The sequence below is a fragment of the Cyprinodon tularosa genome, unplaced genomic scaffold, assembly GCF_016077235.1.
Source record: "Cyprinodon tularosa strain WSP-4 unplaced genomic scaffold, ASM1607723v1 ctg81, whole genome shotgun sequence".
In the NCBI taxonomy this organism is placed as follows: domain Eukaryota; kingdom Metazoa; phylum Chordata; class Actinopteri; order Cyprinodontiformes; family Cyprinodontidae; genus Cyprinodon; species Cyprinodon tularosa.
Window position 1 is genome coordinate 1,842,012 of NW_024039574.1, and position 23,131 is coordinate 1,865,142.

At 38.0% G+C, this 23,131-nt stretch overlaps 1 long non-coding RNA gene across 2 annotated transcripts; it reads right to left on the minus strand.

Moving 5' to 3' along the window:
• Positions 1-2,251: 2,251 nt before the first annotated feature.
• Positions 2,252-14,890, minus strand: LOC119774319. Of its 2 annotated transcripts, XR_005279523.1 has the most exons (5): positions 14,737-14,890; positions 14,470-14,607; positions 10,789-10,843; positions 10,497-10,573; positions 2,252-3,265 (listed from the first exon to the last, which is right to left on the minus strand). It is a non-coding gene; the product is annotated as an uncharacterized LOC119774319 (long non-coding RNA). The 2 variants fall into 2 exon arrangements; XR_005279522.1 differs by lacking the exon at positions 14,737-14,890 and having other exon boundaries at positions 14,470-14,674.
• Between the last annotated feature and the right edge of the window lie 8,241 nt (positions 14,891-23,131).

A 23,131-nucleotide genomic window follows, 5' to 3' on the forward strand; every position in this document is an offset into this window, starting at 1 on the left:
GTTCGACATAATCTTAAGTATCTATTTTTTTCCTTTACCTAACCTTTTAACATTGTGTATTTGATCATTTGTGTTCATATATATCATATATACACTATATTGCCAAAAGTATTTGCTCACCTGCCTTGACTCACATATGAGCTTAAGTGACATCCCGTTCCTAATCCATAGGGTTCAATATGACGTCGGTCCACCCTTTGCAGCTAGAACAGCTTCAACTCTTCTGGGAAGGCTGTCCACAAGGTTTAGGAGTGTGTTTATGGGAATTTTTGACCATTCTTCCAGAAGCGCATTTGTGAGGTTGCACACTGATGTTGGACGAGAAGGCCTGGCTCTCAGTCTCCGCTCTAATTCATCCCAAAGGTGTTCTATCGGGTTGAGGTCAGGACTCTGTGCAGGCCAGTCAAGTTCATCCACACCAGACTCTGTCATCCATGTCTTTATGGACCTTGCTTTGTGCACTGGTGCACAGTCATGTTGGAAGAGGAAGGGGCCAGCTCCAAACTGTTCCCACAAAGTTGGGAGCATGGAATTGTCCAAAATGTCTTGGTATGCTGAAGCATTCAGAGTTCCTTTCACTGGAACTAAGGGGCCAAGCCCAGCTCCTGAAAAACAACCCCACACCATAATCCCCCCTCCAACAAACTTTACACTTGGCACAATGCAGTCAGACAAGTACCGTTCTCCTGGCAACCGCCAAACCCAGACCCGTCCATCAGATTGCCAGATGGAGAAGCGCGATTCGTCACTCCAGAGAACGCGTCTCCACTGCTCTAGAGTCCAGTGGCGGCGTGCTTTACACCACCGCATCCGACGCTTTGCATTGCACTTGGTGATGTATGGCTTGGATGCAGCTGCTCGACCATGGAAACCCATTCCATGAAGCTCTCTGCGCACTGTTCTTGAGCTAATCTGAAGGCCACATGAAGTTTGGAGGTCTGTAGTGATTGACTCTGCAGAAAGTTGGCGACCTCTTCGCACTATGCGCGTCAGCATCCGCTGACCCCGCTCCGTCAGTTTACGTGGCCTACCACTTCGTGGCTGAGTTGCTGTCGTTCCCAAACACTTCCATTTTCTTATAATACAGCTGACAGTTGACTGTGGAATATTTAGGAGCGAGGAAATTTCACGACTGGATTTGTTGCACAGGTGGCATCCTATCACAGTTCCACGCTGGAATTCACTGAGCTCCTGAGAGCGACCCATTCTTTCACAAATGTTTGTAAAAACAGTCTGCATGCCTAGGTGCTTGAATTTATACACCTGTGGCCATGGAAGTGATTGGAACACCTGATTCCAATAATTTGGATGGGTGAGCAAATACTTTTGGCAATATAGTGTATGTCTGTTACTGTGAGAATGGATCAAGTAAGTATTTGTCATCTGAGCTCCTATTGATTCCAGGACTTTAAAAGCTTTCTCAGATGTATTAACCTTAGTAGGAAATAAATCAAAATTATGTTCTTGAAAAAGCAGTTTGATAGGTTTCTCGCAGATATGCTGAATAAAATGTAAATATGTAAAAGAATATTCAACATATCTCTATATACTTTTATATATTTATCGTTTATGGCATAAGTCAGATATTGTGCAGACTGTGCAGGACAGCTGTTTGCAGTCAAAGCCTCATTTTTATTCATTGTTTTGGATTTTCTGTTCTCACTCCCTCAGACCTTCCTCAGATATGAATGTAATCAGCCTTCCACAAATGGACATTGTGGAAAGCAGCCAGGCACAGCAGTGGATCTGGACCACACACTGAAGCTGCAGATTTATAAACAGCACGATCAGTGGTTGGTTTTAACAATCATCCTGAAAAAGGACAATGTGTTGATTCTATATTTAGTATCTAATGTTAAAAGTGTTTGGGCTAAATGCTGATATCTATTCATCAATAGATCCATTTAGAGCTTTTAACTTTCCAAAGTTAATTTCATATGCATTTACCACATTCTATGTCATGACTAAAAGTGAGTGTTGAAATATGAATAAAACCACTAAATAAACAAGATAAGGAAACAGGCTTTTTTTGTGCATTTTTACCATCTCATTTTATAAATATTGAGAATTTTTTTTTTTTGTGGCTGGGATTAAAGGTCATCTGGAGAGGCCAAGAAATCTTGGTTAAATCTATAAACCAACAAATCTCGAACCAAAACTACACTTAGGTTTGAAGGATTAATGTGTCGAATCTCTGGATAAGTTAATATACAGCCAGCTCATAATCAAAACAACAAGACACCACAGCACATCATATTTTTATAAGGACATTTTCAATCATCAAATTCAAAAGCTTTACAAGGAAAACATTCAACACAATATATATTTACAAAACAATATTATATTTTGCTGTTTGTAATATTTACAGTGCAAATCTTTCTGAATCTGAAAGAACTCACATCTGTATCAGTGTTAACTCATTCACATCCAACTATTCTAAAGGCCAAACCGGGGAAGAGAAGCTGTGAAAAGCATTGGGAGATAAGAATAATTTAGACAAATACTCATCTGTTATCTGTGGAGGAATAGAAATCTTATCAGCAGCGGCTTTTAGAGGGCTGCTTCAGCAGAGAGGGTAATAATTTATCAAAAGCCTCGGAAGCTAGAGTCTCATCGCTTCAATGATTCAGAGATTTAAAATAAAAATGCTCTCTGTATAAATCCTGAGCTGTTCTGTGAAAGATTAACAGATGTTCTCTGTCATGCATGCCTACAATCTTCTTCATTACAACCTGCAGCTGGAGGGAGTCGTGTAACATTTGAGCAAGAGAAAAAGCCACCGGGGGAGCTGTAAGCTGTCATCTGTAAGGGCTGGAGAGGTTATTTTCCGATTAAACGGCAAGCTGAACACACACAGCTTTACTGTGTGAATTTAGAGACAGAGGGGATGCATTTTTTTCATGAGGAGGTTGGATCTTGTCTGGTTAATGTGAAAGAAATGTAAATTAAAATGTGCATTAAAAAATTGCAGGGATCAAATTATCAAATCAAATGAAATGGGTGACACATGTTTGAAATGATATAATCTCACTTGATGACTGTGTGCGCAGTAGCAGTCTACCTCCATTCAATACAACCAGGAGCTGTTGCTCTAGATGAGCTCTGAGATGTAATTTTAAGAGATGGATGCTTGACTGTGTAATGCTCAGTGTAATAAATAAGCTTGCTTCCTAATAGCAAGTATGTTCCTCTAGATTGAAAAACTAGGGTAAGGGTAAAAAAAAGGAAATCCGGAAGCAAATCATGGTTGTGAGGATCCTTTAACCTGTGAAGGAGAAACCAAAGGAGCAAAAGTCAGATCTGTAGTCAAAACTCTGGTAAATAGAATAGAAACAGCAATTTCAGGATGAAACAGACGACAAAAGCATGACCAGATAAGCAATTATCCATTCATTGGGTTTGTAATAAAGGTCTAAACTACAAATACCAAGCAAAGCTTCTCTCATCTCATAGGCTCTTCAACGGTCAACGTCACTTGAACACACAATGGTATAGAAAAGCTATGCACTGTGTCAAACACATGCATAAACATGCATGGTAATTCATAGACTGAAATAAGTGATGCATTGGTCAATAAATATCTGGAAATGATCAAAGTGCTTTTTAAGCGTGGCTCTTTAATCTATGATAAGAGCAAATTATGTTTCCTCTGACTTCAAATCAGTCACATGCATTGACCTGATTGAATCTCTAGAAACAGTTTAAATATGTTAGGATATTATATGCCTCTGTTAAAAAAACAAAAAAAACAAAATACTTTGATTCTTTGAACAATTTGGCGTTATATTAAGCTGGTATTGTTTGACTGAAGAGCATTTATATTTAATTAGATGGAAGTTTTCAATAGTTCAGTCATCTGTTGCTGTCCCTCATCCATGGAGAGCAAATTCTGCAAAGACCATGACTTAATGCAATCAGTTGAGTTTCCTTGGATGGAAAACCTTCAGTCTTTCTTTATGATCAGATTGAATAATCGCTGTAATCTCTGTGAAGTGCTTAAACTGAATTGAGCTGTTCAGCCAGATTCAATTTCAAACCTGCCTTAACACGCCTCATATCATTAATTTCTGTAGCGACATTGTAACAAGACACTCATTTGATTTAGGTATGTTGGAGGATATTTAAGGACAGCACACCACTACAGTACACAAACAGGATCCTTACAGAAAGCAGGAATATTCTCCTGACAGTAGATTTACAAACATGGAAGAAGCAAGTTAGAAGCACATATTTACGAAAAAGTTATGTGAATTTTTTTTATATCTTTTATAATATCATATATTTTATTATATTACCGGTATATAATATTCTTCACTCACAAATACAGGTGCTGGTCATAAAATTAGAATATCATGAAAAAGTAGATTGATTTCAGTAATTCCATTTAAAAAGTGAAACTTGTATATTATATTCATACATTACATACAAACTCATATATTTCAGATGTTTATTTTGTTTAATTTTGATGATTACAAATGACAACAAATGAAAATCTCAAATTCATCATATCAGAAAATTAGAATATTGTGAAAAGGTTCAAAATTGATGGCCCCTGGTGCCACACTCTAATCAGCTAATTAACTCAAACCACCTGCAAAAGCCTTTAAATGGTCTTTCAGTCTAGTTCTATAGGCTACACAATCATGGGGAAGACTGCTGACTTGACAGTTGTCCAAAAGACGACCATCGACACCTTGCACAAGGAGGGCAAGACACAAAAGGTCATCGCTAAAGAGGCTGGCTGTTCACAGAGCTCAGTGTCCAAGCACATTAATAGAGAGGCGAAGGGAAGGAAAAGATGTGGTCGAAAAAAGTGTACAAGCAAGAGAGATAACCGCACCCTGGAGAGGATTGTGAAACAAAACCCCTTCAAAAATGTGGGGGAGATTCACAAAGAGTGGACTGCAGCTGGAGTGAGTGCTTCAAGAACCACCACACACAGACGTATGAAAGACATGGGTTTCTGCTGTCGCATTCCTTGTGTCAAGCCACTCTTGAACCACAGACAGCGTCAGAAGCGTCTTGCCTGGGCTAAAGAGAAACAGGACTGGACTGCTGGTGAGTGGTCCAAAGTCATGTTCTCTGATGAAAGTAAATTTTGCATTTCCTTTGGAAATCAAGGTCCCAGAGTCTGGAGGAAAAGAAGAGAGGCACTTCATCCACGTTGCTTGAAGTCCAGTGTAAAGTTTCCACAGTCAGTGATGGTTTGGGGTGCCATGTCATCTGCTGGTGTTGGTCCATTGTGTTTTCTGAGGTCCAGGGTCAACGCAGCCACATACCAGGAAGTTTTAGAGCACTTCATGCTTCCTGCAGCTGACCAACTTTTTGGAGATGCAGATTTCATTTTCCAACAGGACTTGGCACCTGCACACAGTGCCAAAGCTACCAGTACCTGGTTGAAGGACCATGGTATCCCTGTTCTTAATTGGCCAGCAAACTCTCCTGACCTTAACCCCATAGAAAATCTATGGGGTATTGTGAAGAAGAAGATGCAATACACCAGACCCAACAATTCAGAAGAGCTAAAAGCCACTATTAGAGCAACCTGGGCTATCATAACACCTGAGCAGTGCCACAGACTGATCGACTCCATGCCACGCCGCATTGCTGCAGTAATACAGGCCAAAGGAGGCCCAACTAAATACTGAGTGCTGTACATGCTCATACTTTTCATGTTCATACTTTTCAGTTGGCCAACATTTCTATAAATATTTTGTTTTTATTGGTCTTCAGTAATATTCTAATTTTCTGATATGATGAATTTGAGATTTTCATTTGTTGTCATTTGTAATCATCAAAATTAAACAAAATAAACACCTGAAATATATGAGTTTGTATGTAATGTATGAATATAATATACAAGTTTCACTTTTTAAATGGAATTACTGAAATCAATCTACTTTTTCATGATATTCTAATTTTATGACCAGCACCTGTATATGTGTGTGAACTAATTTTTTAGCTCTTGGAAAGAAACCCTGTTACCTTTGTAACCCTGAGAGGAAAAGCCGCACTGAGTATTGCCTTCGACTTTTCTAGGATTGCCTTCGACTGTTCTAGTTAAACAGTTCAACTGAAACATCATTAGTTAAACTTTTTTTATTTTCTTTAGTCCAACTGTTTTTAATGGTCTTTTTTGTTTCTGCATTTTTATTTTTATTTATTTTTTTCCTATTTGCTTTGATTCTGTTTTATTTTCCTATATTGTAATCATGTAAAGCACTTTGCATTGTCTTTGTACTGAATTGTACCATACAAATAAATTTGCCTTGCCTTGTCTTGCCTATGAAAGATGCATCTCTTCCATGCATCTCATTTCTAGCATCATGCATCATGTTTTGGATTCTTATTCTCTTATTAACCCCAAATGACAAACCATACGCTCAGCGGCGCAGTGGGTAGCACTGCTGCTTTGCAGCAAGAAGGTTTTGGGTTTGATTCCTGGCCTGGTATCCTTCTGCATGGAGTTTGCATGTCCAGCTTGGGATAAGTATGAAAGAAAATGGATGGATGGATGGATGGAACTTTGATTAGGTTTTAGGATCAGAAACAGAGCCACAGCATCACAGATTCCCCACCATGCTCTACAGCTGGCACAGATCCACTTACGCTATTAATCCTTAGTTTCATATTAAAAGATTATTCTAAGCCTCATCTGAACAACATACGCAGTTCGAGTTAGAGTCGAAGTAGGAATTAGCAAACTTCCTATTTTTGTTTTTGATGGTAGGACAGGAAAAATCTATTTCCTGTAAGGTTTAGGGGGGCAATGGATTTCTTGTCACCATTTGCCAATTTATACCCACCTACACCCTTCTGGCGTATACTTTAACCATGTGTTGTCCAGCCTTTCAAATTTTGAGATGTGGTGGTAAAACAAGGACCTGTTTGGATCATATTTAAAAAATACACAAAGGGATCAGTTACCATTAAGGTCTGTGGAGGTTTTGATTTTAAAAAGTTGATATAGTGGTAATTCTGAAGGGCTGGATAAAGCCTCTCACCATCTCATGGCCAGACTAAGCAACTTTAGTAGTACAGCTGACCTGTTTTAAAGGTTAAAGAATATGTTTACTTAGGGTTAGAGTTAGAATTTAATATCCATTTTTTTCTCCCTGGTCTTTATTTCAATTAGGTAAATATAAACTCATTAGTAATTTTTAACATCAACTGATATGAAAGGCTTATATCATGATGCACCTTTTAACTTAGGGTGGCCAACCAGTCGCTCTGGTGAGGCTCAAGACTCTGCAGTCTAAAACAGACTGGACCATCACAGCTCGGAAGGTGAGCTCATTATGCAACAGCATTTTTATGTAAATGTAATGGTCAGGACTGCAGCCGTTGCGGTGCGATGATTAAATTATCCCGTTTGGGATGTTTTAAGAGAGCTGTAAAAATCTTTAATATTTCAACAACTTTTCATCTTTTAAAAAGATTATTTTTGCTTCCCTAGTTATCAGATTGGTCCTAAACTGTTTCCATTAACTCTATCATCCCCATCTTTTAAATCAGACGCATCCCGCTCTTTTCAAGACTGATACTCTGTGCTCACAGCATAAGTCAGTCTGGCTGTCCATGCTAAAGGAAATAAGTAAGACAAATTTACATCTTAAGTTTTGAATGTCTATTGTTGATTTTCAGGACCTTTTTATTTAATATTTGAGCTTTGCAGAGAACAAATTAAAAATGTTAACACCTTCAACTTAAGCAATTAGCTGGTACAAAAAAAAATAAATAAATAAATATCCAGTGGAGGATTCTATCAATACTATCAACTCTGCAATACTTGAATGGGCATGCTTGCCTCAGGTTTGCAGGAGTATCTGGAAATGTGCAGTTTAATGCTGGACTGAGAGTTTTTTTCTATATATTCATGAGCAGCTTAATTCAACTTGCTCTGAAAAATTCTGCAGAAACACATTTAGAAAATCAGCCTCTGCCCCATCTGATTTGCTTCATTCACTCCTTAATGTGAAGCTCTATTTTACTGTAGTGAGAGAGGAATTTCCCAGGTTTGACAAACGGAGCACAGCTGCTGCAGTGGATGGCACTGCATTGTGCAAAAGCAGCAACAGCAGCAACCTTACATTTACTGATGTTTTGAGATCCATTACATAACTCAGTGTGTACAAAGTAAAAGCTAACCTTTGGTCGGCTTTGGAAATAAAACCCTGAGAAAAAGCAGCCTGTAAATGAGGTTGGTCAACAGTCAGCGGAGTGGACCTTGACCTCGCCTTCCCAGCACTTCCAGTAAACGAGCACCGTTCCAGGGTTAAGTTGCACCACACTTCCAAGCATGCATGCCTGTCGTAATCACTAACAGATGTTATGAGAGTTTGTGCTCTCAGAAATGTGAGATGACGAAAGTGTCCACAGTTCATCAGTCTCAGTCTCACTGAAACCAGCTGGTGCATCACAACAAACAGGGAAATGTAAGACAGCCTGTTTATCAAAGAGATGCTCTGGACTTTTTTGTGTGAGAACCTGTAGGTCATCTATTATCAGAAATATTGCTTAATATTTAGGGCTGCGGAGGCTGCAGGTTTCCCCTTGATAGATCACTTTTCATTACGTGGCCTTCAAACATTGTGGATCAACAAATAATCTAATTGTTTAGATCTGACCTCCAAGAAGCTTTCAAGGTGGTTTTGAATAACAGTTCTTAAGGTTTTCTAAAGGCCCTTTTTTTTTATCTGTTTGTTTTTAGACAAACTGTTCTTTTTTATTGTTTGTCAGCCTCAAACCACAGATAAGTAGGCCCATAAACTGATGGCAACCTGTGGGGTTTTATTTGTAATACTTAGCAATTAGTTTATTTTTAAAGGATATTAAGGCATGAGATAGCAATAACAATGCTAAGAACAGTTAATAAGCCATACATTAGATTATTATCTTCTACATTAAAGTAATACTTTATGTTTATTAATCTAATTAGATTTTTATACATTATATTTTAATACATGTGTGTCCATCTTACATGTAAAAATATTTAGAACATCCTATTTTGGAGAAATAGAGATCTAAAATCAATTTTAACAAAGCTGAAGAATTGTAGAAAACTAGAAAAATAAATTATTGATGCCTGCAAAATGTTATAAAAACTTCTGGTGGGGAATTAATTAGGACTCCCAAGAATATTTTATCAGGTTCATATAGGAGATGTCATTGATTAATTTTTGAAGCAGAATTGTCCTGTAATTTAATTTGGTGTGTTCCTAACAGCTGTCCAAGTCTTTGAGAAAGACAACTGCTAGTTCAAAACATTGACAACTATTGCAAGCATGTAATAGATCTGGCTGTCTAAGTAAGTTCACCGTGAAAGCAGAGGGTAGGATTCTAAAAGAAGTCTCCAAAACAGAAAAATGGGAAAGCTATAGAAAGCCAGCCTAAACAGAGGACATGCTAATAAACCAAATACAACTGCCCCAAAAAAGAACATTTAACCAGCTGTAAAGCACGGTGGTGGAAGTGTCATGGGTGGGGATACATTGCTGCAGCAGGACCTGGCCAGCTCACATTTGCAGAATCCACAATGGATTCCACCAAATATCAGAGGAAGCATAGCAAATACTGAGAAGTTAAGCTGAAGCAGGACTGAAGCCTCTAAAACAGAGTTCCTCATTCCAGTCTTTCAGTTCAATGTTCTGCATCTTGTAGGTGTTTCTCAGCTTCAACACAGCTCAGTTATATGGTGCAATTACCTCACAGCATACCGCAAGTTCTACAGCGTCCTGTTAAGGACCAGATGTACACAGCTGAGGTGTTCTGAAGCAAAGGCACGTGTGAAAGGTGCAGGACCCCCGTGCCCTAATCTAAACTTAAAGTATATTGACCCCAGAATTATACCAGTAAACTGCGTAAGAGCTTCTAGATTCTGTGTCATAGCCTGAAACTGACTGATGATGGCTGGAAGTAACTGATGCTGAAAGTACTCAAACACCTCACAGCTTAAAGTTAGGAGTTCCTCAGACTGATATAAGAACCCAGCAGATGGCAACAAAAATCCTCTTGCTGTAGTTATTTAGTCAGAGATGGTGAGATTGGATATTAGAGGAAGGTTGCACACAGTTTTTATCTGACTATCAAGCACATTTTTGTGTTTCGGCCGTTTTGATTTTTTTGTTAATTGATTAAAAAAAAGTATTTAATTGTTTTTGTTTTTTGTTTGAACATCTTTTTAAAAGAATTAATATGCTATATGTTGCCTTTTCGTATAAAACTGTAGCAATTAAAGTTTACTTAGAGTTACAGAGGGGTGAATAAAACGACAGAGACATCAAGGGCGCTAAGGGTTGATCAGTTTACACAGAGCAACAGTGACCTCTGCTGGACAAACTATTGCATCACATAAAGCTGCCCCTCTTTACCTTAGAAAAACTTGATAGGATGTTCAATTTATGATTGATTATGAGAGGAAACCCTTATTTGTCTTTCAAAAATCCCTCTACTTGTTGATGCCTTTCACCCGTCTTAAATAAAGAGATGAAACCTACTATCTTTCTTCATCCACTGGTCCAGTTCGTCCATTTCCAGCTCCAGCACAGATGGCACATCTTCTTCAAACATTGGCCTGAGAAACAAATATGGAAGCACAGGAGTTTTTTTATTTTTTATTTCTGAAACCCTAAGAAGATTATGAGAAATAATCACAAGAGCACATGACTTGTCTTGCTCACAGTTTGGTTGCATTAATAGGAAATTACACATTCACTTTAAAAAAAGAAAAAAAATCTTCTTTGCATGATAGCCAACAGCTCTTAGTGCAGGCATTTGGTTCTAACTTACATTGGCACCTTCTCAGTGCTTGATCCATCCAAAACAGGGTCCATTTTACTGAGCTCTGGAGGAGAAGACATATAAAGGTCATTTTTAACAGAACAATTGGTTATATTAGTAAGGCGAATCTGCCAATATGTATGAATGTTGATTTCCTAGACTGATTCGACCCTAATGAAAGAGTGATAGAAGAAAGTCTAGAATAAGTTGCACAAGTCAGATGAGACCAAAATTTTACTGTTTGTGTGGCACAAAACTATTGCCGCACTAGCTGTGCAATGACAGTATTAGTCTGAACACACAACCCACACAGTAAAACATGATGGTGGCTGCTCTTTATTGAGGGGATGCATTTCTTTGGCAGAGACTAGGAGGCTGGTTTGGAAGGTGCTAAAAGTTAAAAGCAGGGCAGCCCAGTAAGAGAACCTGTTAGAGGATAGAAACACCTAAAGACTGGTGGAGGACTGCTTGAACTATTTTTAAAAGGAAGCACTAGAACAGTTGTCATTGCAGATGTGAAACATTAGACACTAGATAATCCAAAAGACCTGCAGCTCTCACTGCAGAAAAAAAGGTGCTTCTGTGGAAAAATTGGGAATAAATGCATATGCATGACAAACAGTTGAGATTTTATTTGTAAATACATGTTGGTTTGTGATTAAAAACCTCAAAATATCAGATGAGGTTTTACAAATTGAGTCATTTCCTTTTCAAATATTTTGACTAAAAATACTTTGTTGAGTTGGTTTGACTTCTTTTATTGCCTGTGCTCTGAGATTAAAAACAGAAACATTCACAGCTCTGTGGCTGATAGGGGGCTTTATGTCGAAATAACATGAGGATAATTTGCATTTATGGAAATAAAACAGAAGCTATTTCATTTAAGGGCTCTATATATCAGAAGCAGAGATCTTGCTAAGGATTTTTTTTCACTTTAAGTCTAGCCTTATGTCTATAATGACTGAAATAAATACCTTGCATGCCCCCATCTCTCTATCACGCTAGGTTGGAATTTAAACCTGCACTATTTGTCATAAAGTCCTAATTATGACAAGAATATTTTGGTAAGTAAATAACATTTAAATTGATCAAATGTTACAATAAAACAATTAGAAATGGAAATGGGCATTTTTCCTCTAATAGAAATACTAGAATGAAATTAGAAGCTGATAATATTGATTTTTCATGCTTTTTGTCACTTATTGACTAACTTAATGTTTGTTCATATGGTCAACTTTTTTTTATACTCTTAAAAAGCCTTGAAGAGTTTTCTTTTTGTCAGCTGTAGAATTTGAAACCATTTTTAGAAACCACTTTTCAAACTGAAGTTCAAATTAAAGATACAGATGAAAATATGATTGGATACAGGTCTGGATCTTAAAGAAAGAGCCTAATTTCCTTTTTTAATGTGTTGAGAATTTTTCTTTTCTTTTATTAAAGACAATATTACAGAGCCTAGCTCCTAAAAAAGAAGGTAAAAACAACTAGCTTCCCAGCAGACGCTCTGGAACAGTTCAACAAATGCATGGTGACAAAACAGAAGAAAGAACATTTATTTTATTTTTTCATAACAATGATCGTACCACCTTATGCACAACTTAAATAATAACAACGATATGTGAAAGTAGCAGCTGCAGATTATGAGGTTTCAAAACCCCAGAAAATCAGCCACAGCAACACAGAACTTTCCACTCCTCTGCAGATGCACGGCAGATTGTCTCTATCCTGTCTGTTATTGCACCTTAGTCTCCTTCTCGCTATAATAATGTCAGATTTTAGGAAGTGAGTTTGCTTCTGACTTTCAGGTGTGCTAAATATAGACACAGAAACTGCACCTACAGACTGTTTGATAAATCTATGGTAAGTGATTACCGTTGCATATCCTCCCCTGTTTTGCTGTTTCTTCTAATCAGCATATGTTCTGCATACTCAAACAAGGCAAACACGCTAAAGATAACTGCTATGTTGCTCATAAGTCACCTACACAAATTCAGCTGCTGATCAGTAGACCAACATTTTGCATTCTATCAGGTTTGTTGCCAAAGCGTTAGAAAATAAATGAGTATTTTCAGAATCCGCTGAATACAAAGTAGTTTTATTTGAACATTTCCAGCCAGAGGTTTCTTTATGGTTAGGCAGCTTAACTGTGAGATAAGCTAAGCTTATTTTGGTTCTGAAATGATACATTTAGTTGGAGAGACATCTATGTGGCCCCTATCAGCAAGTTAAAACTTACATAAACAAACTGTTATGAGCCATTAACATCTCCTAATAATTTACCTACGTCACTGGCCATAAATTAAGTTAATCCATTTGGAAAACACGCACAGCTGAAGCACTGCACACCAGTTTTTTTTTACTCCTTAGATAAAAACTATTCAAAGTAGGAAGTACCAGACCAAGTCAAGTATTTAGGGTATGGTTACAAGTTGAAAAACTTTTTTTTTTTTTTATTATTATTATTGAGACTTAATTGCTACCCTTGTCAAAGTCAAACCTGATTTGTCATCTTTCGTCAGGAGATAATAAAAGTGATCTGGCCTTGCACTTAATTCACAAATGGAATGGAAAGCAAATAGTCGGGTACTTTGATCACATCAAACACACAGGTGCCTGTTATCCTTGGCAGGAAAGGAAAAACACAGCAATGGACAATAGAGCGGCTGTTGTTGCTCCTGAATCTGAATGGAAAGGTTTTTAAGGTCATTCCGAACAGATAAACTCATTCTGAAGAAATATTACTAATCTATTTAAAATGATTTGAATAGACAAACTAAATAAATGACACAATAAACAAAGTAACCAAGCCTAAGCATGTATGAATAGACTATAAAATGTAACCAACAGAGATGACGTTGTTTAAACCTCTGAAGAAACTCAGAGCCATCAGAGATGATATTGGTAAAGTTCACAACAGGACAGCAAGAAAAAACTGAACACTGAACACTTGTGGTTTTGTTTGAACGGTTCCTCTAAAAGAAAAAAACATGACAGCAGAACTTCGGTCTACAAAGCTGTTTTTAAATTAACTTAATGTAAAGAACAATGTACTGAGGAAGGATGAGCTATCATGCACCTCTCACTAACTCCAGAACACAGAGATGGGGGTGTGATTATTTGGGCTTGTTTGGCAGCCATGTTACCAGGGAAACTGCCTTGAGTGGACCACAAACTCCTCTGTACACCAAAGTAATCTAGACTGACAACTATAGATAGAGCCAAACTGGGTCACTATACTGCAGAAAAGAAAGCAACACAATCATTTATAGATGTAGCTTTAGTCGCTCGTTAGACTACAAACCGCAGCCTCATCAAAATGCTTTGGTGTAAAATTAAGACAGCTGTAGAATAGTAAATGTTTGCAAGACTAATTGAGTTCAACCAAGGATTTAAAGAAGATTAAATTCCTCTTCAGCTACATAAGAGACTGAAAAAATAAGAGGAAAAAAAACAAAACAACTGCTGCTAAATGTTCTAGAGATTATGTCCTGACTTCAAATGAGAGTATAAGAGTATTAGATCATTTATACAGCTTTTTACTTTTTTCTTATTATATATATATATATATATATATATTGAATAATTTAATCTGTCATGATATCTGATATGGTATATCAACAAACATTTTAATATCTATTCTTTCCATGCTGTGACAATGTGATGATGTGTTCCCAGTTGTATCAGACTCACCTTGGTTCCCCCCTTTCTGACGGTGCCGGTGCATGATGACAATGCCACAAATAATCGCTCCAGCGATTACGACCACCGCAACCACAGCAATCAGGATGTAAGTGGTGTAATCGGGTTCCTCTGGTGGAACTATTGTACCTGAAACACCTTGATCACTTACTGCCTGATCATCTGCTGAACATTGCCAGAGAAAAGACAGGAGAAGCCAACTGATTTGGGAATTAGAAACATGTTGTAAGACATGGTAAAACAAGTAGCTTGACTCACCAAAATCGCCTGAACCAGAAACTGTATCTAAATACAGCAACAGTGAATCAAAACAGAATCAGGCACAAACAATCATACAATGAGAAGAATACTTACAAGGTTCTGAAGTGTTCTTCGTAGGAGCTGAATAAAATTATACAACCAAAATATATTTCTATTAGTTTATGTCACACAGCGCAACGAAGAATAAATGTTGCACATCCATACAGAAATGTCATTGAGATATAATCCATTGTCATGATGTTGAGGGAGACCCACCAAGTTCAAAAGACCAATTCTGCTGTAGCTTAAGTTCCATTGAATTGTTATAATCTACTTTTCTGGATCATTTTTAGAATCACTTCTTAGTTTAAATCACAGTGAATGCACATTATGGACATGCATCATACAAATAGAAACAGGTGCTAAAAGACATATTTCAGATATGCGGACACTAAAAATCATAAAATCATTTTATTATATCTTCGGTAAACTTAAAAAGTATGCAGGTTGTATAGCAAACCTTTTTTCTGAGAAAAAAAAAAAAAACTTTCTTGATGCTATTTGTCAAGTCTAAGCTTCCCTACCCTACCCTACCCTACCCTACCCTACCCTACCCTACCCTACCCTACCCTACCCTACCCTACCCTACCCTACCCTACCCTACCCTACCCTACCCTCTTCCATCCCATCCCATCCCATCCTATCCTATCCTATCCTATAAACACATTTACACTGAAAAAATAAAATATAAACAAGTAATTGTTTTCTTAAAATAAGTGAGTTTTTTTCTTGAATTGAGGAGGAAAGTGAGACACTGTGCCAATGGGACAAGTAAACAAATGAGACCATATTATCTAATTATCTTATTTTCAGAGTAATAATAATATTTTCATTTGAAATCATCTTATTTACCTACTCAATTTAAGGGTAAATACAATTATTTATCTTTTACATTTTCACCTATTTCTAGATTATTTTTATATTACCATTTCTTTCAGTTGCTTTGGTGCATTTATCAAATTTCTGCATCCTTAAAGGGGTCGTAGAATGATTCTATAAGGTATTTAGTGCTGGTGCTTAAGGTCTCTGAATACGGTGTGTTACATTGATTGGGCTGAAAATGGTATATTCACTGTTCCATGAGCCCTAATTCAACCGTTTAAAAGCCCTATTATGAAACGACAGGTTTTTCTTCTTTTTATGGTATGCTCATGAATATTAAGATGAGCTGTGCGCTGATTGGTTGGTTTACAAGGAGCAAAGCTGCTGAGCAAAGACGCATCATTGCAACAAGCACTCACTCACTGAAACATCAAATTGTTGATATGGTAGGTTGACCAGATGTCCTCCTTCTCCTGGACATGTCCTACTTTTCATACCTAAAAAACCTAGAATTTCAAAATCATCCGGAATTTAGAGTCGACTACAGTACTACAAACCCCAGCGGATGGGGGGTTGGGAGCCAGCAGGGGACGGAGCGACCGACCCTGACCCAGTGACGGTAGCCTGGACACAGGCAGCCCCGTCCTGCCTTACCGGCCCCCCTTCTCCGGCTGAGGATGGCTCATAGAGGACAAGTTTACATCAACTCGGGGTTTGTTTGGAGTCGCCCTTTTTATGGTGGAAGTTGAGAATTGTGAGATTTGCAGAGAAAGGAGGTGTCGATGGGGTTTGAACTTCTCTGTATGTCCATTTCACCCACTGAACTATCGCTATTTATCTATGACAATTTAAACTCAGTTTAGCATTCTATGACCCCTTTAACATTCTCAAAACAACAAATACGACCAAGACCAATCATAATTATAGCAAAACACCTTGGATTACCTGCAAAAGTCCACCTCTTGTTTAAAAATCTTTACTTCATCTTTAAAATGTAAAAAGATTGAACATGTTAATTCCACCAGAGTGATGAGACCTTGTGTTATTTTTGGGTTAGCCGGTCAGATTGCTGTCAGTATTAGGATGTACCTTAGCGGGTATGGTTGATGTTTTGAAGATAATCATGGTAAACTGTGAGACGCACCCTACTGAATAACAAAAAAAAAACTGCATTGTATAAGTAAAAAGGTAGAAATGTGAACAAGGACAATCTATTAATAGAAAACTGCCAATAAAGTGCTGCAGGAAGTACAGTGCAAACCCCCTAGACCTTCTGATGTTTATGTCTGTTGGGACACATACTCATCCACATCATAATGTATTTTTTTTTTTTTTTTGCGATGCAGTGTGTAGAATATGTCCTATCCAGCCTTTGCAGGTATCTGCTTAGATGTCCATGCACACTGCATGCATGGGGGCTTTAAAGGTCTTCTGTGCAGTCTCATACTTTTCATCTCCATGAGAAGAAAAATCCATCAGTGTGGTTAAGATATGAGGAGCAGGGGGAAGAGGGACTCCATTCTTATCCGGCTGTGGGTCATAATCTATTCCCTGATGATGCCTCTCTTGTTCTCAGGATTTCGTTATATGCAAACTTTCATGACCAAAAGTCTTCAATAAGATTATCACTTTATGGCTATTATTTATAAAACGTCTGCAACAGTAAGAGTAACTGAGTAAAATCTGTCAGTTTACGATGAGTTAGTATTTTTGTTTCTGGATCTTACCTGTGGTCGCAGTCTCCACAGTTTTTGTTGGTTCATGTGTGCCATCAGTTTCATCTTCCTCTTGACAAAATGCTGCAATGAAACACCTGCCCGTTACTTCGAGAACACTTATAATAATTAGACGGTAAAAACAAAGAAAGATTTGAATGCCTCCTGCATGTTTTTGTTATTGATGTCAACAAACTCCATGTAAATCCAATGTAACTGTCAAATAGCGGCACTTGTTTTCAATTTAATCACACTTATCAAACTGTTATCAATGCAGAAATTGCATTTTGTGATATTTAGTGTCTTGATGGACAAACCCATGTATTTTTTTTTTTTTCATGAAACATAAGGAGGTACAAAAATCTACATATTGGGGATTAAACCACTCATGGTATTTTTTTCCCACCCTTCGGCTGTGATGTCACTGCAGCCAACATCCATAGATACCCTTGAATATTAACTGTGATAAAAAAATAGTTTTCAGTAAAATTACTAGTGTTTACTATTGTTTACCATACTGACCTACAAGACAAGCTCAGACATATAAACTTTTCTGAAATTGTCAAACGTTTGAACCTATGTCTCACTTATAGAAAGACTCTTTGTAAATGTGGCAAACTTCCCATCATAAAGTTTAAATTTGAACTTTGGTATTGCACAAGGCTTGAATTTAGGACTCACTCTATTAAAAGTCCCTTGAGTTATGGTCGGATGGTTTCATTAGGAGACATAGAATTCATCTTCATTGCTACGCCGATGTTAGGTCATTTTTAACTGCATTGTAGAAATTAAGTCAGTTATATTCTGAAGTTTGGGTTGGTCTCTGATGTGCTTGGGTACGCAGTTCCAAAGGGAGGAGGCAGCTAGATAGAGCATTAGGTCTTAAGCTTTGTCCTAATGGGAAATGACAGGAAATCAGTTTCAGCTGATCGAAACTGAGAGGTTTTTAGGGGTCCAATATCCAATGGTGAGGAGTTTGAATTTAATGTGTCGTAGTACTGGGAGCCTGTGGAAGTACCTTTTAATACCTTAAACCTTGTAATACTGGTTATGAGGCGTTGCTCTCCGATATTATTAGAATATCTATAGATCCACTGCAGCAACTTCAGGGCTCAATGCCTCTCCATTTACTGGAGAGCTTCTTCTGTTGGTTCCTGGGGTGAGAACTAAAAGATACTGTAAAGTAGCGCATCTTTGCCTTTAGGCGGTCTTTCAGCTGTGAAACCTTAAGGTCAGAGGGCATCTGAGAGCTTTGATGTTTTTAAAGGCTAAATAAAGATGCATCCATTCAGTCTGGGTCATGAGTCATGCAGGAACTCTGGACTTCCGTCTCAACAAAGAGTTACATCTAAATTGTTACAAAACTATGAGATCTCAAAAAGCTTGTTCCCAAAAAAGTTTTTTAAAACAAAGATATGATCCTATTGATTTTTTGAGAGATTGAACTGTGAAATGTGGGAAATAAGTGTGAGGATAGTCTTATCTTTGAGTCATAAAAAAAAAAAAAAAAAAAAAAAAAAAACAGATTTCAAACAACTGAGCCTCTGGTGTGAAGAAGAGAAACCTGGAAAGAGCTTTTTGGAATTTGACGGAAGTCTGCTCAAATCTGAGACAACATTCCCAAACTCTCTAAAAGCTGAAAATAGGTATCTGTCAAAAGGAAATCATGCGGTCAAAGTGACAAAAGAGGATTAGAGAGAAAAGGAAAAGCAGGGAGTGGAGACTGAAAATGACACCGTAGTGGTTTCTAATAGAGGAGAGCAGTAATTCCCTGCCTTACCTGTCCCAGTCAGACTGCTGATCAACAGCAGCAGAAACAGCAGAGGGGTCTTCAACCAGGGGCCTCTCATGTTAACTTGTGAAGATATACAGTGCCATTCTAAGCCAGCTTCCTCCTGTTCTGTCACAGCATCACACTTCCTGATCTGACTTAACGTTTTGGTTTTTTTAACCAAAGCCACACACACACCCACAGACTCAGTCAGAAACTCTCGGATGTGATGCAACAAGCCGTTTGTGCTTGTCGCTACAAGTCTAATGGCTCCTGAGTTGCAGAGCTATTACATTCCTGTTAGTCAGGTAGGCAATAGCGTTTGGGCAGTGCTGCTTACTTTCAGGAAGAAAAAGGTTGTCCCTTTCAGCCACAGAGGCAGCAGGGAGGCTCTGAATTCACAGTGTGTTCTCTCTGTGGGATCCTCTCCAACGCCGTGTTGTAAATTAACAATCACGTATCTGAGGGTCATGCTGCTTTGATTATCTCTGGGTTGCTGTCCTACTTTCAATAAAAGGAGACTCCAAAATGGTTTCTTCAGGGCACGACAGAGATGGGACAGAGGGGTGTGTTTCAACATGACTGCTGCAGCCAGTCAAACAAGCTTTAATTTCCAAAACAAAGGTGCGATTGAAAGCCAATTCTGCAGGATTTCATCTGAAGGCTGGTATCACAAGAGTTGCGAAATGCCAAAAGCTGTCTTGATGAGTAATGGGAAGAAATAAAAAGAGGCTCTTGAAAAAAAAAGTGTAATTTTTTGTCAAAGCTTGTTTTTTTTTTTTTTATATTTATCTCCTTTAGGCTTTTCAAGTTATTCTTTTACCTTTGAGGGATGGATGCAATGGGAGCAGAAGGGGGTTACATAGCCCAGGCTGAAAGTAGCAGTAAAATCTGAAAGCTGACAACTTTATTGGCTGGTTTTAAGTTACAGCTGATCACTTATAATCACGCTGCAATGAATGAGATGGAGGGTTTAAGCATCAGCAGTCTCATCATAAGGAACAGAGAACAGAGGGACTTTCTTCTAAGCTACAGTTAAACAAAAAAGCTCTGGCTATGATAGAAACAAATAGGAACTCAGTTTGGGAACTCTATTTATCTTAAGACATGAAAAATATATGGTGGTTGATTCAGTAAAATTTGTTGTTCAAAATGTCCTTCAGATCACCACGTTGTTAATAGAAAACTGGCCCAATTCTAGATGTTGAGAGAAATAATTTATTTGTCCTTAATAATCTTGTTACAAATAATACACCATATATTATAACTGGTGATTGATTGACTGATTGATTGACTTTATTGATCTTACAGCGGAGAAATCTACTCGTTACATCAAATCAAATAGTCAAAAGAGAAGAAGAAGGTGCCAAAGCAAGAACAGATGCAGCTTTTTTGTTAGCAGGATTATTATACAGGGTTAATGCACAGAGTGTTTACATGGGTATTTATATAGCTAGGTATTTATCTATACAGCTATACTGGGTATCAGATATAAAGAAACTGGTTATTTCACAGTGTATTAGATAGTAATTACTGGTGACACCAGTAAGACATGGTAAATGCACAAATCTTTCATGTTTCTTATGTGGGACACAGCTCTGGTTATTTATAGGTAAGGGATTTATAAAATAAGTACCATTGAATAATTAGTATTTTAAGTTTCTGAACAACATGTGTGACATTTTGTAAACTATACAAATTAAACCTGGATACAAATCTATTCAGGGTGAAATACAGATATATTATATTTATGTGGTAATATTACCTGAAATAATACTTATAAAAGGACAAAATGTTAGGATCTAATAAAAGATTTAGGTTAAGGCTGTTATGTCTTGAAAAGAGATTTAATAAATCCTTTATACATGTTTCAAAATGTTTAGCCATTATAGCATGCGATCAATTAACACTTCATATCTATATTACTGTTTACATGATAAATTTAATTGGACTCAATAACCACTGTTATGTTAACATCTACAAACCTAGCGCAAGAAACTACGTAAGTGTGACAGTTTGGCCAGTACCTGCCAGTTTCACGTGAGTAGGATTTTATTGTGGGTTTGCAGGAGGTCTAGGGGTGTCATCCTAAAATGTGTCCCTGCATGTTGACTGGTATCTGTAAAACCACATCAAGACAACCTCTAAACTGACCCTCTTACAGTAAAAGTTGTAGACTGACATATTTTACTCTCCACAAGGGCTATTGGTTTTTAGAAGATTAGTAAGGGAGCTATTTTGCAAGCGGTCAGGTTTAGGGCTAAGGTGTGAGTTGAGTTTAGTTCAGGGTTTGGGTGTGGCATGTAATGGATACACATTGTACCTTTAAGAAATCTGATTCAGTATTAGCTGCCTTAATCTTTTTATCATCTTTCTAAAAAATGAAGCAGGCATACAGGAGGAGTCTTACTTGTCTAAACAAGTCACCATGAGCATGATAGAGCTGGGTTGATGCTTTATTTTACAAAACATAGGCCAAGTTTCAGGCCCTCTTAGCATCAGTGATCAGTGTGCTTGATAGCGCCCCACGCTGCAATCCTGGGGTCCCAATGTGCTACATGAAGTCGGCTTAATGTCTTCATGAAGACATGAAGTCTGAATGGACCATGTTCTCTACCTCTGTTGTCAATGTGGCTGCCCGTAGCTGTGGCCATAAAGTCTGTGGTGCTTGTTGTGGAAGCAACCCTCCAAACCACATGCAGTAATGGACGTTGTCAAGCTAAAGAAGGATTTCCTGGTTGGCTTGTTGTAATCCGGAGGCAGCAAGCAGGTAATCGGAGGCCACGTGTGTTGCTGCCCGGATGGTTGCAAAGGTAAAAACTCAGGCCTGGGAGGACCATGGGACCATGGAAAAAGAATACGGGTCAGCCTCAGAGGGATTCTGGCAAACCGTCTGGCTCCTCAAGAGGGGGAAGCAGTTGTTGGTAGTGGCAGCTGCTTACTTTGTCTGAGGACATTATCAGACCGGGAAGTCATTCTGGGCAAGGTGGCAGACTAAGGTGGTGGTTCCTGTACTGGCAGACTAAAGCGGTGGTTCTCCTCCATAAGAGAACTGAGGGGTTGTTGTGACACCATAAAACAACAGGCCTCCCCATGAAGACCAACAAGCTTTCCAAATTAGCCAGGGACATTTGTTGAGAAGTTATAAGTGCTGACTCTTTCAGTTACTGTGTTTTCGTATTTATATTTGCCTTTTTGAGTGTTTCATAAGTAACATAATTACCAACAAAAAATTTTTTTGTGGAAAGTATGACAGTATGAAAGCTAAATCACTGAGGATGTGTATTGGAACCCCTCCACTTCCTGCACTACTGGTCAAGTCAGGGGAAATCCCTTTAGTCTAAGGCATATAAAGTTTGATTAAGCTACGAGGGGCGTTCAATGAGTAATGCCCCCGACCCACTTCCAGATGTTTGATCGAGCTGAAATTTTGCATGTGACGTTATTTAAATCTCTATAGATTAAGTGGCAAATTGCAGCTCTGAATTATTTGTGGTTTCTGACTTACAGGTGTTTGAACTGAGTAAAGTCTGAAATGGAGCCTGTTGAGTGTCAAGCAGTGATCCAGTTGTTCTATTAGAAAAGGACTCACACCACGGGAGACTTTTGATGAAATTAAAATAACTTATGGTGATGATGCCCATTATATGACCTTGCAAAATGTATTACAAGTTTATATTATGGGACATTATCACTATAAGGTACTTTTATTTGATCAAAAGTCTCCTATTGTGTGCGTCCTTTCAAATGCAAAAACATAGACTTCACCCAGTTTTAACACCAGTAAATTAGAAACCACTATTAGTTCAGAGCTGTAATTTGCTATGTAATCTATAGAGATTTAAAATGAAATACTTCACATGCAAAATTTCAGCTCGATCAAACATCTGGAAGTGGGCCAGGGGCATTACTTATTGAACGCCCCTCGTATATATCTAACTTCAAGGGGGCTGGGGGAGAACATTTTTCATATTCTGTACAAGAAAAAAGTTGGGAGTTTGGAGAAGGCACTGTGGAAATGTTCATTTTCAGTCCTAAGGTGCTA